We start from the raw sequence: 15,970 nt of genomic DNA, 5'->3' as shown, positions 1-15,970 counted from the left end.
CTGCATGTTGGTGAAGAGCATATTGAAGAATGATCAGCCGAGTGGTTCTGGTGGGAGAACAACTCCATTTGGCTCTCTAACTTCACACACCATCAGGCTTCCAAGCAGCTCTCAAGGAAACTCAGTTTTCACACTCTATGCTTAGTGCCCTTTGAGTGCCTAGGACGGAAATGAAGCTTGGTGAGCATCCCACACAAACGAATGCTCCACATGCGGGTTTCACATGCCACCAACTCCACATTCACAGGCAACTTCAGCGCCACAGCCGTTTTCAGATAGCCCTCAATGCAAAGGCTCTAGACGCAAATATTGGTGTGAGAGCTAATTCAACCAAGGAAACACTGCATGTTGGTGAAGGGGATATTGAAGAAGGATCAGCCGAGTGGTTCTTGTGGGAGAACAACTCCATTTGGCTCACTAACTTCACACACCATCAGGCTTCCAAGCAGCTCTCAAGGAAACTCAGGTTTCACACTCTATGCTTAGTGCCCTTTGAGTGCCTAGGACTGAAATGCAGCTTGGTGAACATCCCACACAAACGAATGCTCCACATGCGGGTTTCACATGCCACCAACTCCACATTCTCAGGCAACTTCAGCGCCACAGCCGTTTTCAGATAGCCCTCAATGCAAAGGCTCTAGACGCAAATATTGGTGTGAGAGCTAATTCAATCAAGGAGACACTGCATGTTGGTGAAGGGGATATTGAAGAAGGATCAGCCGAGTGGTTCTTGTGGGAGAACAACTCCATTTGGCTCACTAACTTCACACACCATCAGGCTTCCAAGCAGCTCTCAAGGAAACTCAGTTTTCACACTCTATGCTTAGTGCCCTTTGAGTGCCTAGGACTGAAATGAAGCTTGGTGAGCATCCCACACAAACGATTGCTCCACATGCGGGTTTCACATGCCACCAACTCCACATTCACAGGCATCTTCAGCGCCACAGCCGTTTTCCGATAGCCCTCAATGCAAAGGCTCTAGACGCAAATATTGGTGTGAGAGCTAATTCAATCAAGGAAACACTGCATGTTGGTGAAGGGCATATTGAAGAAGGATCAGCCGAGTGGTTCTTGTGGGAGAACAACTCCATTTGGCTCACTAACTTCACACACCATCAGGCTTCCAAGCAGCTCTCAAGGAAACTCAGTTTTCACACTCTATGCTTAGTGTCTTTGAGTGCATTATCTAGGAATGAACCTGGTAGAGCATCCCACACAAACGAATGCTCCACATGCGGGTTTCACATGCCACCAACTCCACATTCACAGGCAACTTCAGCGCCACAGCCGTTTTCAGATAGCCCTCAATGCAAAGGCTCTAGACGCAAATATTGGTGTGAGAGCTAATTCAACCAAGGAAACACTGCATGTTGGTGAAGGCAATATTGAAGAAGGATCAGCCGAGTAGTTCGTGTGGGAGAACAACTCCATTTGGCTCACTAACTTCACACACCATCAGGCTTCCAAGCAGCTCTCAAGGAAACTCAGTTTTCACACTCTATGCTTAGTGCCCTTTGAGTGCATTATCTAGGAACGAACCTGGCAGAGCATCCCACACAAACGAATGCTCCACATGCGGGTTTCACATGCCACCAACTCCACATTCACAGGCAACTTCAGCGCCACAGCCGTTTTCAGATAGCCCTCAATGCAAAGGCTCTAGACGCAAATATTGGTGTGAGAGCTAATTCAATCAAGGAAACACTGCATGTTGGTGAAGGGCATATGGAAGCAGGATCAGCCGAGTGGTTCTTGTGGGAGAACAACTCCATTTGGCTCACTAACTTCACACACCATCAGGCTTCCAAGCAGCTCTCAAGGAAACTCAGTTTTCACACTCTATGCTTAGTGCCCTTTGAGTGCCTAGGACTGAAATGAAGCTTGGTGAACATCACACACAAACGAATGCTCCACATGCGGGTTTCACATGCCACCAACTCCACATTCTCAGGCAACTTCAGCGCCACAGCCGTTTTCAGATAGCCCTCAATGCAAAGGCTCTAGACGCAAATATTGGTGTGAGAGCTAATTCAATCAAGGAAACACTGCATGTTGGTGAAGGGCATATTGAAGAAGGATCAGCCGAGTGGTTCTTGTGGGAGAACAACTCCATTTGGCTCAGTAACTTCACACACCATCAGGCTTCCAAGCAGCTCTCAAGGAAACTCAGTTTTCACACTCTATTCTTAGTACCCTTTGAGTGCATTATCTAGGAATGAACCTGGTAGAGCATCCCACACAAACGAATACTCCACATGCGGGTTTCACATGCCACCAACTCCACATTCACAGGCAACTTCAGCGCCACAGCCGTTTTCAGGTAGCCCTCAATGCAAAGGCTCTAGACGCAAATATTGGTGTGAGAGCTCATTCAACGAAGGAAACACTGCATGCTGGTGAAGGGGATATTGAAGAAGGATGAGCCGAGTAGTTCTTGTGGGAGAACAACTCCATTTGGCTCACTAACTTCACACACCATCAGGCTTCCAAGCAGCTCTCAAGGAAACTCAGTTTTCACACTCTATGCTTAGTGCCCTTTGAGTGCCTAGGACGGAAATGAAGCTTGGTGAGCATCCCACAGAAACGCATGCTCCACATGCGGGTTTCACATGCCACCAACTCCACATTCTCAGGCAACTTCAGCGCCACAGCCGTTTTCAGATAGCCCTCAATGCAAAGGCTCTAGAAGCAAATATTGGTGTGAGAGCTAATTCAATCAAGGAAACACTGCATGTTGGTGAAGGGCATATTGAAGAATTGTCAGCCGAGTAGTTCTTGTGGGAGAACAACTCCATTTGGCTCACTAACTTCACACACCATCAGGCTTCCAAGCAGCTCTCAAGGAAACTCAGTTTTCACACTCTATGCTTAGTGCCCTTTGAGTGCATTATCTAGGAATGAACCTGGTAGAGCATCCCACACAAACGAATGCTCCACATGCGGGTTTCACATGCCACCAACTCCACATTCACAGGCAACTTCAGCGCCACAGCCGTTTTCAGATAGCCCTCAATGCAAAGGCTCTAGACGCAAATATTGGTGTGAGAGCTAATTCAACCAAGGAAACACTGCATGTTGGTGAAGGGCATATTGAAGAAGGATCAGCCGATTGGTTCTTGTGGGAGAACAACTCCATTTGGCTCACTAACTTCACACACCATCAGGCTTCCAAACAGCTCTCAAGGAAACTCAGTTTTCACACTCTATGCTTAGTGCCCTTTGAGTGCATTATCTAGGAATGAACCTGGTAGAGCATCCCACACAAACGAATGCTCCACATGCGGGTTTCACATGCCACCAACTCCACATTCACAGGCAACTTCAGCGCCACAGCCGTTTTCAGATAGCCCTCAATGCAAAGGCTCTAGACGCAAATATTGGTGTGAGAGCTAATTCAATCAAGAAGACACTGCATGCTGGTGAAGGGGATATTGAAGAAGGATGAGCCGAGTAGTTCTTGTGGGAGAACAACTCCATTTGGCTCACTAACTTCACACACCATCAGGCTTTCAAGCAGCTCTCAAGGAAACTCAGTTTTCACACTCTATGCTTAGTGTCCTTTGAGTGCATTACCTAGGAACGAACCTGGTAGAGCATCCCATAAAAACGAATGCTCCACATGCGGGTTTCACATGCCACCAACTCCACATTCACAGGCAACTTCAGCGCCACAGCCGTTTTCAGATAGCCCTCAATGCAAAGGCTCTAGACGCAAATATTGGTGTGAGAGCTAATTCAATCAAGGAAACACTGCATGTCGGTGAAGGGCATATTGAAGAAGGATCAGCTGTTGGTTCTTGTGGGAGAACAACTCCATTTGGCTCACTAACTTCACACACCATCAGGCTTCCAAGCAGCTCTCAAGGAAACTCAGTTTTCACACTCTATACTTAGTGCCCTTTGAGTGCCTAGGACTGAAATGAAGCTTGGTAGAGCATCCCACACAAACGAATGCTCCACATGCGGGTTTCACATGCCACCAACTCCACATTCTCAGGCAACTTCAGCGCCACAGCCGTTTTCAGATAGCCCTCAATGCAAAGGCTCTAGACGCAAATATTGGTGTGAGAGCTAATTCAATCAAGGAAACACTGCATGTTGGTGAAGGGCATATTGAAGAATTGTCAGCCGAGTAGTTCTTGTGGGAGAACAACTCCATTTGGCTCACTAACATCACACACCATCAGGCTTCCAAGCAGCTCTCAAGGAAACTCAGTTTTCACACTCTATGCTTAGTGCCCTTTGAGTGCATTATCTAGGAATGAACCTGGTAGAGCATCCCACACAAACGAATGCTCCACATGCGGGTTTCACATGCCACCAACTCCACATTCACAGGCAACTTCAGCGCCACAGCCGTTTTCAGATAGCCCTCAATGCAAAGGCTCTAGACGCAAATATTGGTGTGAGAGCTAATACAACCAAGGAAACACTGCATGTTGGTGAAGGCCATATTGAAGAAGGATCAGCCGAGTAGTTCTTGTGGGAGAACAACTCCATTGGGCTCACTAACTTCACACACCATCAGGCTTCCAAGCAGCTCTCAAGGAAACTCAGTTTTCACACTCTATGCTTAGTGCCCTTTGAGTGCATTATCTAGGAATGAACCTGGCAGAGCATCCCACACAAACGAATGCTCCACATGCGGGTTTCACATGCCACCAACTCCACATTCTCAGGCAACTTCAGCGCCACAGCCGTTTTCAGATAGCCCTCAATGCAAAGGCTCTAGATGCAAATATTGGTGTGGGAGCTAATTCAATCAAGGAGACACTGCATGTTGGTGAAGGGGATATTGAAGAAGGATCAGCCGAGTGGTTCTTGTGGGAGAACAACTCCATTTGGCTCACTAACTTCACACACCATCAGGCTTCCAAGCAGCTCTCAAGGAAACTCAGTTTTCACACTCTATACTTAGTGCCCTTTGAGTGCCTAGGACTGAAATGAAGCTTGGTAGAGCATCCCACACAAACGAATGCTCCACATGCGGGTTTCACATGCCACCAACTCCACATTCTCAGGCAACTTCAGCGCCACAGCCGTTTTCAGATAGCCCTCAATGCAAAGGCTCTAGACGCAAATATTGGTGTGAGAGCTAATTCAATCAAGGAAACACTGCATGTTGGTGAAGGGCATATTGAAGAATTGTCAGCCGAGTAGTTCTTGTGGGAGAACAACTCCATTTGGCTCACTAACATCACACACCATCAGGCTTCCAAGCAGCTCTCAAGGAAACTCAGTTTTCACACTCTATGCTTAGTGCCCTTTGAGTGCATTATCTAGGAATGAACCTGGTAGAGCATCCCACACAAACGAATGCTCCACATGCGGGTTTCACATGCCACCAACTCCACATTCACAGGCAACTTCAGCGCCACAGCCGTTTTCAGATAGCCCTCAATGCAAAGGCTCTAGACGCAAATATTGGTGTGAGAGCTAATACAACCAAGGAAAGACTGCATGTTGGTGAAGGCCATATTGAAGAAGGATCAGCCGAGTAGTTCTTGTGGGAGAACAACTCCATTGGGCTCACTAACTTCACACACCATCAGGCTTCCAAGCAGCTCTCAAGGAAACTCAGTTTTCACACTCTATGCTTAGTGCCCTTTGAGTGCATTATCTAGGAATGAACCTGGCAGAGCATCCCACACAAACGAATGCTCCACATGCGGGTTTCACATGCCACCAACTCCACATTCTCAGGCAACTTCAGCGCCACAGCCGTTTTCAGATAGCCCTCAATGCAAAGGCTCTAGATGCAAATATTGGTGTGGGAGCTAATTCAATCAAGGAGACACTGCATGTTGGTGAAGGGGATATTGAAGAAGGATCAGCCGAGTGGTTCTTGTGGGAGAACAACTCCATTTGGCTCACTAACTTCACACACCATCAGGCTTCCAAGCTGCTCTCAAGGAAACTCAGTTTTCACACTCTATGCTTAGTGCCCTTTGAGTGCCTAGGACTGAAATGAAGCTTGGTGAGCATCCCACACAAACGATTGCTCCACATGCGGGTTTCACATGCCACCAACTCCACATTCTCAGGCAACTTCAGCGCCACAGCCGTTTTCAGATAGCCCTCAATGCAAAGGCTCTAGACGCAAATATTGGTGTGAGAGCTAATTCAATCAAGGAAACACTGCATGTTGGTGAAGGGCATATTGAAGAAGGATCAGCCGAGTGGTTCTTGTGGGAGAACAACTCCATTTGGCTCACTAACTTCACACACCATCAGGCTTCCAAGCAGCTCTCAAGGAAACTCAGTTTTCACACTCTATGCTTAGTGCCCTTTGAGTGCCTAGGACTGAAATGAAGCTTGGTGAGCATCCCACACAAACGCATGCTCCACATGCGGGTTTCACATGCCACCAACTCCACATTCACAGGCAACTTCAGCGCCACAGCCGTTTTCAGATAGCCCTCAATGCAAAGGCTCTAGACGCAAATATTGGTGTGAGAGCTAATTCAACCAAGGAAACACTGCATGTTGGTGAAGGCCATATTGAAGAAGGATCAGCCGAGTAGTTCGTGTGGGAGAACAACTCCATTTGGCTCACTAACTTCACACACCATCAGGCTTCCAAGCAGCTCTCAAGGAAACTCAGTTTTCACACTCTATGCTTAGTGCCCTTTGAGTGCCTAGGACTGAAATGAAGCTTGGTGAACATCCCACACAAACGAATGCTCCACATGCGGGTTTCACATGCCACCAACTCCACATTCTCAGGCAACTTCAGCGCCACAGCCGTTTTCAGATAGCCCTCAATGCAAAGGCTCTAGACGCAAATATTGGTGTGAGAGCTAATTCAATCAAGGAAACACTGCATGTTGGTGAAGGGCATATTGAAGAAGGATCAGCCGAGTGGTTCTTGTGGGAGAACAACTCCATTTGGCTCACTAACTTCACACACCATCAGGCTTCCAAGCAGCTCTCAAGGAAACTCAGTTTTCACACTCTATGCTTAGTGCCCTTTGAGTGCATTATCTAGGAATGAACCTGGTAGAGCATCCCACACAAACGAATGCTCCACATGCGGGTTTCACATGCCACCAACTCCACATTCTCAGGCAACTTCAGCGCCACAGTCGTTTTCAGGTAGCCCTCAATGCAAAGGCTCTAGACGCAAATATTGGTGTGAGAGCTAATTCAATCAAGAAGACACTGCATGTTGGTGAAGGGGATATTGAAGAAGGATGAGCCGAGTAGTTCTTGTGGGAGAACAACTCCATTTGGCTCACTAACTTCACACACCATCAGGCTTCCAAGCAGCTCTCAAGGAAACTCAGTTTTCACACTCTATGCTTAGTGCCCTTTGAGTGCCTAGGACGGAAATGAACCTGGTAGAGCATCCCACAGAAACGCATGCTCCACATGCGGGTTTCACATGCCACCAACTCCACATTCTCAGGCAACTTCAGCGCCACAGCCGTTTTCAGATAGCCCTCAATGCAAAGGCTCTAGAAGCAAATATTGGTGTGAGAGCTAATACAATCAAGGAAACACTGCATGTTGGTGAAGGGCATATTGAAGAATTGTCAGCCGAGTAGTTCTTGTGGGAGAACAACTCCATTTGGCTCACTAACTTCACACACCATCAGGCTTCCAAGCAGCTCTCAAGGAAACTCAGTTTTCACACTCTATGCTTAGTGCCGTTTGAGTGCATTATCTTGGAATGAACCTGGCAGAGCATCCCACACAAACGAATGCTCCACATGCGGGTTTCACATGCCACCAACTCCACATTCACAGGCAACTTCAGCGCCACAGCCGTTTTCAGATAGCCCTCAATGCAAAGGCTCTAGACGCAAATATTGGTGTGAGAGCTAATACAACCAAGGAAACACTGCATGTTGGTGAAGGGCATATTGAAGAAGGATCAGCCGAGTGGTTCTTGTGGGAGAACAACTCCATTTGGCTCACTAACTTCACACACCATCAGGCTTCCAAGCAGCTCTCAAGGAAACTCAGTTTTCACACTCTATACTTACTGCCCTTTGAGTGCCTAGGACGGAAATGAAGCTTGGTAGAGCATCCCACACAAACGAATGCTCCACATGTGGGTTTCACATGCCACCAACTCCACATTCACAGGCAACTTCAGCGCCACAGCTGTTTTCAGATAGCCCTCAATGCAAAGGCTCTAGACGCAAATATTGGTGTGAGAGCTAATACAACCAAGGAAACACTGCATGTTGGTGAAGGCCATATTGAAGAAGGATCAGCCGAGTAGTTCTTGTGGGAGAACAACTCCATTGGGCTCACTAACTTCACACACCATCAGGCTTCCAAGCAGCTCTCAAGGAAACTCAGTTTTCACACTCTATGCTTAGTGCCCTTTGAGTGCATTATCTAGGAATGAACCTGGCAGAGCATCCCACACAAACGAATGCTCCACATGCGGGTTTCACATGCCACCAACTCCACATTCACAGGCAACTTCAGCACCACAGCCGTTTTCAGATAGCCCTCAATGCAAAGGCTCTAGACGCAAATATTGGTGTGAGAGCTAATTCAATCAAGGAAACACTGCATGTTGGTGAAGGGCATATTGAAGAAGGATCAGCCGAGTGGTTCTTGTGGGAGAACAACTCCATTTGGCTCACTAACTTCACACACCATCAGGCTTCCAAGCAGCTCTCAAGGAAACTCAGTTTTCACACTCTATGCTTAGTGCCCTTTGAGTGCCTAGGACTGAAATGAAGCTTGGTGAGCATCCCACACAAACGAATGCTCCACATGCGGGTTTCACATGCCACCAACTCCACATTCTCAGGCAACTTCAGCGCCACAGCCGTTTTCAGATAGCCGTCAATGCAAAGGCTCTAGACGCAAATATTGGTGTGAGAGCTAATTACATCAAGGAAACACTGCATGTTGGTGAAGGGAATATTGAAGAATTGTCAGCCGAGTAGTTCTTTTGGGAAAAAACTCCATTTGGCTCAGTAACTTCACACACCATCAGGCTTCCAAGCAGCTCTCAAGGAAACTCAGTTTTCACACTCTATGCTTAGTGCCCTTTGAGTGCATTATCTAGGAATGAACCTGGCAGAGCATCCCACACAAACGAATGCTCCACATGCGGGTTTCACATGCCACCAACTCCACATTCACAGGCAACTTCAGCGCCACAGCCGTTTTCAGATAGCCCTCAATGCAAAGGCTCTAGACGCAAATATTGGTGTGAGAGCTAATTCAATCAAGGAGACACTGCATGTTGGTGAAGGAGATATTGAAGAAGGATCAGCCGAGTGGTTCTTGTGGGAGAACAACTCCATTTGGCTCACTAACTTCACACACCATCAGGCTTCCAAGCAGCTCTCAAGGAAACTCAGTTTTCACACTCTATGCTTAGTGTCCTTTGAGTGCATTATCTAGGAACGAACCTGGTAGAGCATCCCATACAAACGAATGCTCCACATGCGGGTTTCACATGCCACCAACTCCACATTCACAGGCAACTTCAGCGCCACAGCCGTTTTCAGATAGCCCTCAATGCAAAGGCTCTAGACGCAAATATTGGTGTGAGAGCTAATTCAATCAAGGAGACACTGCATGTTGGTGAAGGAGATATTGAAGAAGGATCAGCCGAGTGGTTCTTGTGGGAGAACAACTCCATTTGGCTCACTAACTTCACACACCATCAGGCTTCCAAGCAGCTCTCAAGGAAACTCAGTTTTCACACTCTATACTTAGTGCCCTTTGAGTGCCTAGGACGGAAATGAAGCTTGGTAGAGCATCCCAAACAAACGAATGCTCCACATGCGGGTTTCACATGCCACCAACTCCACATTCTCAGGCAACTTCAGCGCCACAGCCATTTTCAGATAGCCCTCAATGCAAAGGCTCTAGACGCAAATATTGGTGTGAGAGCTAATTCAATCAAGGAAACACTGCATGTTGGTGAAGGGCATATTGAAGAATTGTCAGCCGAGTAGTTCTTGTGGGAGAACAACTCCATTTGGCTCACTAACATCACACACCATCAGGCTTCCAAGCAGCTCTCAAGGAAACTCAGTTTTCACACTCTATGCTTAGTGCCGTTTGAGTGCATTATCTAGGAATGAACCTGGTAGAGCATCCCACACAAACGAATGCTCCACATGTGGGTTTCACATGCCACCAACTCCACATTCACAGGCAACTTCAGCGCCACAGCTGTTTTCAGATAGCCCTCAATGCAAAGGCTCTAGACGCAAATATTGGTGTGAGAGCTAATTCAATCAATGAAACACTGCATGTTGGTGAAGGCCATATTGAAGAAGGATCAGCCGAGTAGTTCTTGTGGGAGAACAACTCCATTGGGCTCACTAACTTCACACACCATCAGGCTTCCAAGCAGCTCTCAAGGAAACTCAGTTTTCACACTCTATGCTTAGTGCCCTTTGAGTGCATTATCTAGGAATGAACCTGGCAGAGCATCCCACACAAACGAATGCTCCACATGCGGGTTTCACATGCCACCAACTCCACATTCACAGGCAACTTCAGCACCACAGCCGTTTTCAGATAGCCCTCAATGCAAAGGCTCTAGACGCAAATATTGGTGTGAGAGCTAATTCAATCAAGGAAACACTGCATGTTGGTGAAGGGCATATTGAAGAAGGATCAGCCGAGTGGTTCTTGTGGGAGAACAACTCCATTTGGCTCACTAACTTCACACACCATCAGGCTTCCAAGCAGCTCTCAAGGAAACTCAGTTTTCACACTCTATGCTTAGTGCCCTTTGAGTGCCTAGGACTGAAATGAAGCTTGGTGAGCATCCCACACAAACGCATGCTCCACATGCGGGTTTCACATGCCACCAACTCCACATTCTCAGGCAACTTCAGCGCCACAGCCATTTTCAGATAGCCCTCAATGCAAAGGCTCTAGACGCAAATATTGGTGTGAGAGCTAATTCAATCAAGGAAACACTGCATGTTTGTGAAGGCCATATTGAAGAAGGATCAGCCGAGTGGTTCTTGTGGTAGAACAACTCCATTTGGCTCACTAACTTCACACACCATCAGGCTTCCAAGCAGCTCTCAAGGAAACTCAGTTTTCACACTCTATGCTTAGTGCCCTTTGAGTGCCTAGGACTGAAATGAAGCTTGGTGAGCATCACACACAAACGAATGCTCCACATGCGGGTTTCACGTGCCACCAACTCCACATTCTCAGGCAACTTCAGCGCCACAGCCGTTTTCAGATAGCCCTCAATGCAAAGGCTCTAGACGCAAATATTGGTGTGAGAGCTAATTACATCAAGGAAACACTGCATGTTGGTGAAGGGAATATTGAAGAATTTCAGCCGAGTAGTTCTTTTGGGAAAAAACTCCATTTGGCTCAGTAACTTCACACACCATCAGGCTTCCAAGCAGCTCTCAAGGAAACTCAGTTTTCACACTCTATGCTTAGTGCCGTTTGAGTGCATTATCTAGGAATGAACCTGGCAGAGCATCCCACACAAACGAATGCTCCACATGCGGGTTTCACATGCCACCAACTCCACATTCACAGGCAACTTCAGCGCCACAGCCGTTTTCAGATAGCCCTCAATGCAAAGGCTCTAGACGCAAATATTGGTGTGAGAGCTAATTCAATCAAGGAGACACTGCATGTTGGTGAAGGAGATATTGAAGAAGGATCAGCCGAGTGGTTCTTGTGGGAGAACAACTCCATTTGGCTCACTAACTTCACACACCATCAGGCTTCCAAGCAGCTCTCAAGGAAACTCAGTTTTCACACTCTATGCTTAGTGCCCTTTGAGTGCATTATCTAGGAACGAACCTGGTAGAGCATCCCATACAAACGAATGCTCCACATGCGGGTTTCACATGCCACCAACTCCACATTCACAGGCAACTTCAGCGCCACAGCCGTTTTCAGATAGCCCTCAATGCAAAGGCTCTAGACGCAAATATTGGTGTGAGAGCTAATTCAATCAAGGAGACACTGCATGTTGGTGAAGGAGATATTGAAGAAGGATCAGCCGAGTGGTTCTTGTGGGAGAACAACTCCATTTGGCTCACTAACTTCACACACCATCAGGCTTCCAAGCAGTTCTCAAGGAAACTCAGTTTTCACACTCTATGCTTAGTGCCCTTTGAGTGCCTAGGACTGAAATGAAGCTTGGTGAGCATCCCACACAAACGAATGCTCCACATGCGGGTTTCACGTGCCACCAACTCCACATTCTCAGGCAACTTCAGCGCCACAGCCGTTTTCAGATAGCCCTCAATGCAAAGGCTCTAGACGCAAATATTGGTGTGAGAGCTAATTACATCAAGGAAACACTGCATGTCGGTGAAGGGCATATTGAAGCAGGATCAGCTGTTGGTTCTTGTGGGAGAACAACTCCATTTGGCTCACTAACTTCACACACCATCAGGCTTCCAAGCAGCTCACAAGGAAACTCAGTTTTCACACTCTATACTTAGTGCCCTTTGAGTGCCTAGGACTGAAATGAAGCTTGGTAGAGCATCCCATACAAACGAATGCTCCACATGCGGGTTTCACATGCCACCAACTCCACATTCTCAGGCAACTTCAGCGCCACAGCCGTTTTCAGATAGCCCTCAATGCAAAGGCTCTAGACGCAAATATTGGTGTGAGAGCTAATTCAATCAAGGAAACACTGCATGTTGGTGAAGGGCATATTGAAGAATTGTCAGCCGAGTAGTTCTTGTGGGAGAAAAACTCCATTTGGCTCACTAACTTCACACACCATCAGGCTTCCAAGCAGCTCTCAAGGAAACTCAGTTTTCACACATCTATGCTTAGTGCCCTTTGAGTGCATTATCTAGGAACGAACCTGGTAGAGCATCCCACACAAACGAATGCTCCACATGCGGGTTTCACGTGCCACCAACTCCACATTCACAGGCAACTTCAGCGCCACAGCCGTTTTCAGATAGCCCTCAATGCAAAGGCTCTAGACGCAAATATTGGTGTGAGAGCTAAATCAATCAAGGAGACACTGCATGTTGGTGAAGGAGATATTGAAGAAGGATCAGCCGAGTGGTTCTTGTGGGAGAACAACTCCATTTGGCTCACTAACTTCACACACCATCAGGATTCCAAGCAGCTCTCAAGGAAACTCAGTTTTCACACTCTATGCTTAGTGCCCTTTGAGTGCCTAGGACTGAAATGAAGATTGGTGAGCATCCCACACAAACGAATGCTCCACATGCGGGTTTCACGTGCCACCAACTCCACATTCTCAGGCAACTTCAGCGCGACAGCCGTTTTCAGATAGCCCTCAATGCAAAGGCTCTAGACGCAAATATTGGTGTGAGAGCTAATTACATCAAGGAAACACTGCATGTCGGTGAAGGGCATATTGAAGCAGGATCAGCTGTTGGTTCTTGTGGGAGAACAACTCCATTTGGCTCACTAACTTCACACACCATCAGGCTTCCAAGCAGCTCTCAAGGAAACTCAGTTTTCACACTCTATGCTTAGTGCCCTTTGAGTGCATTATCTAGGAATGAACCTGGCAGAGCATCCCACACAAACGAATGCTCCACATGCGGGTTTCACATGCCACCAACTCCACATTCACAGGCAACTTCAGCGCCACAGCCGTTTTCAGATAGCCCTCAATGCAAAGGCTCTAGACGCAAATATTGGTGTGAGAGCTAATTCAATCAAGGAGACACTGCATGTTGGTGAAGGAGATATTGAAGAAGGATCAGCCGAGTGGTTCTTGTGGGAGAACAACTCCATTTGGCTCACTAACTTCACACACCATCAGGCTTCCAAGCAGCTCTCAAGGAAACTCAGTTTTCACACTCTATGCTTAGTGTCCTTTGAGTGCATTATCTAGGAACGAACCTGGTAGAGCATCCCATACAAACGAATGCTCCACATGCGGGTTTCACATGCCACCAACTCCACATTCACAGGCAACTTCAGCGCCACAGCCGTTTTCAGATAGCCCTCAATGCAAAGGCTCTAGACGCAAATATTGGTGTGAGAGCTAATTCAATCAAGGAGACACTGCATGTTGGTGAAGGAGATATTGAAGAAGGATCAGCCGAGTGGTTCTTGTGGGAGAACAACTCCATTTGGCTCACTAACTTCACACACCATCAGGCTTCCAAGCAGCTCTCAAGGAAACTCAGTTTTCACACTCTATGCTTAGTGCCCTTTGAGTGCCTAGGACTGAAATGAAGCTTGGTGAGCATCCCACACAAACGAATGCTCCACATGCGGGTTTCACGTGCCACCAACTCCACATTCTCAGGCAACTTCAGCGCCACAGCCGTTTTCAGATAGCCCTCAATGCAAAGGCTCTAGACGAAAATATTGGTGTGAGAGCTAATTACATCAAGGAAACACTGCATGTCGGTGAAGGGCATATTGAAGCAGGATCAGCTGTTGGTTCTTGTGGGAGAACAACTCCATTTGGCTCACTAACTTCACACACCATCAGGCTTCCAAGCAGCTCTCAAGGAAACTCAGTTTTCACACTCTATACTTAGTGCCCTTTGAGTGCCTAGGACTGAAATGAAGCTTGGTAGAGCATCCCACACAAACGAATGCTCCACATGCGGGTTTCACATGCCACCAACTCCACATTCTCAGGCAACTTCAGCGCCACAGCCGTTTTCAGATAGCCCTCAATGCAAAGGCTCTAGACGCAAATATTGGTGTGAGAGCTAATTCAATCAAGGAAACACTGCATGTTGGTGAAGGGCATATTGAAGAATTGTCAGCCGAGTAGTTCTTGTGGGAGAAAAACTCCATTTGGCTCACTAACTTCACACACCATCAGGCTTCCAAGCAGCTCTCAAGGAAACTCAGTTTTCACACATCTATGCTTAGTGCCCTTTGAGTGCATTATCTAGGAACGAACCTGGTAGAGCATCCCACACAAACGAATGCTCCACATGCGGGTTTCACATGCCACCAACTCCACATTCTCAGGCAACTTCAGCGCCACAGCCGTTTTCAGATAGCCCTCAATGCAAAGGCTCTAGACGCAAATATTGGTGTGAGAGCTAATTACATCAAGGAAACACTGCATGTCGGTGAAGGGCATATTGAAGCAGGATCAGCCGAGTGGTTCTTGTGGGAGAACAACTCCATTTGGCTCACTAACTTCACACACCATCAGGCTTCCAAGCAGCTCTCAAGGAAACTCAGTTTGCACACTCTATACTTAGTGCCCTTTGAGTGCCTAGGACTGAAATGAAGCTTGGTAGAGCATCCCACACAAACGAATGCTCCACATGCGGGTTTCACATGCCACCAACTCCACATTCACAGGCAACTTCAGCGCCACAGCCGTTTTCAGATAGCCCTCAATGCAAAGGCTCTAGACGCAAATATTGGTGTGAGAGCTAATTCAATCAAGGAAACACTGCATGTTGGTGAAGGGCATATTGAAGAAGGATCAGCCGAGTGGTTCTTGTGGGAGAACAACTCCATTTGGCTCACTAACTTCACACACCATCAGGCTTCCAAGCAGCTCTCAAGGAAACTCAGTTTTCACACTCTATGCTTAGTGCCCTTTGAGTGCCTAGGACGGAAATGAAGCTTGGTGAGCATCCCACACAAACGCATGCTCCACATGCGGGTTTCACATGCCACCAACTCCACATTCTCAGGCAACTTCAGCGCCACAGCCGTTTTCAGATAGCCCTCAATGCAAAGGCTCTAGACGCAAATATTGGTGTGAGAGCTAATTCAACCAAGGAGACACTGCATGTTGGTGAAGGAGATATTGAAGAAGGATCAGCCGAGTGGTTCTTGTGGGAGAACAACTCCATTTGGCTCACTAACTTCACACACCATCAGGCTTCCAAGCAGCTCTCAAGGAAACTCAGTTTTCACACTCTATGCTTAGTGCCCTTTGAGTGCCTAGGACTGAAATGAAGCTTGGTGAGCATCCCACACAAACGAATGCTCCACATGCGGGTTTCACGTGCCACCAACTCCACATTCTCAGGCAACTTCAGCGCCACAGCCGTTTTCAGATAGCCCT

Source organism: Ochotona princeps, chromosome 2, assembly GCF_030435755.1.
Source record: "Ochotona princeps isolate mOchPri1 chromosome 2, mOchPri1.hap1, whole genome shotgun sequence".
In the NCBI taxonomy this organism is placed as follows: domain Eukaryota; kingdom Metazoa; phylum Chordata; class Mammalia; order Lagomorpha; family Ochotonidae; genus Ochotona; species Ochotona princeps.
This window is presented reverse-complemented; position numbering follows the sequence as displayed.